The sequence below is a fragment of the Octopus bimaculoides genome, chromosome 8, assembly GCF_001194135.2.
Source record: "Octopus bimaculoides isolate UCB-OBI-ISO-001 chromosome 8, ASM119413v2, whole genome shotgun sequence".
Taxonomy (NCBI): Eukaryota; Metazoa; Mollusca; class Cephalopoda; order Octopoda; family Octopodidae; genus Octopus; species Octopus bimaculoides.
In genome coordinates, this window is record NC_068988.1 from 94,768,640 (window position 1) to 94,769,648 (window position 1,009).

General features: G+C 27.2%; 1 long non-coding RNA gene across 1 annotated transcript in view; it reads right to left on the minus strand.

The window, feature by feature from the left end:
* LOC106878677 (uncharacterized) overlaps nt 1–619 on the minus strand; it is a 12,497-nt gene extending 11,878 nt beyond the window's left edge. Inside the window, exon 1 of the long non-coding RNA XR_001410532.2 lies at nt 271–619. This is a non-coding gene — a long non-coding RNA (uncharacterized LOC106878677). The remainder of the gene's footprint in view (nt 1–270) is intronic.
* Nucleotides 620–1,009: the final 390 nt, after the last annotated feature.

Sequence of the window (1,009 nt, forward strand, 5' to 3'; positions counted from 1 at the left end):
CATTTATTGAAATTTAAAAAACTGTTTTGATCCTATATTTCATTTTCAGTTCCGCCATCATCACATCGAAAAAGCATTTGAAAACATATTTGTATCAATATTTGTTGTCGACGAGTTTGGAGAGTTAGAAAATATAATTTAAATGTTTATGTTTTTCTTGTGTGTGTTTGGTTTCATTTTCAATTTCTAACACTCAATTATTCTTCAGAATTACTGTGCATAGGTAAAAGAAAAAAAAGAAAAAAGAAAAAAAAGATCACTAATCCTTACCTTTTAAACTGAGTCTATGCGTGTACATATCTATGATTATACAGGAAAATATTTGTATAAAATTTTCATTCTCCTAAATTAAATATCATCTTCAAAGTAAATGAATAATTTATCTATACTTGCTTGTATCTGAGGAAAGTATATTTTACTTAGCTATTTCTCGAGTAATTTTGGTGATAAAACACAATTGAAGGTTCATCAAAAAGGCCAGTGGAGATCGACGATGTCGAAAAGAACGAAAATCAAATAACGTCATAATGAGGACCATGTTGACATTAATTTTCTTCCATTTTTTTTTCTTTTGGCTTCTTTGAACGATGACAGTAACTACTAAAGAATGACGTTATGTCATATCTATAAGCAACAACTACACGTGAATACATATACATAAATACATGTTCATTTAGATGTAGCTTACTTGACTCCCTTTATTTTTTATTTTTTTATTTTTTTATTATTTATTTTTTATATTTTATTTTTTATTTTATTTATTTCTATTTTTTATTTTTTAGTTTATTTTATTTTAAGTTTTATTTTTATTTTAAGTTTATTCTTACTTTTTTACATGAATATCTGTGTATGTCTTTTTATGGTATTGTATTGTTCGTAACCACCAACTTAACACTACACACTGAATCGTCGCAAGGTATGGAAGGTTTTCGAAGGACCGGAGAGATTATGTCCGGGCGGAGAATTATACCAGATATAGTACTATACAAAATACCGAAAGGATCTTCAC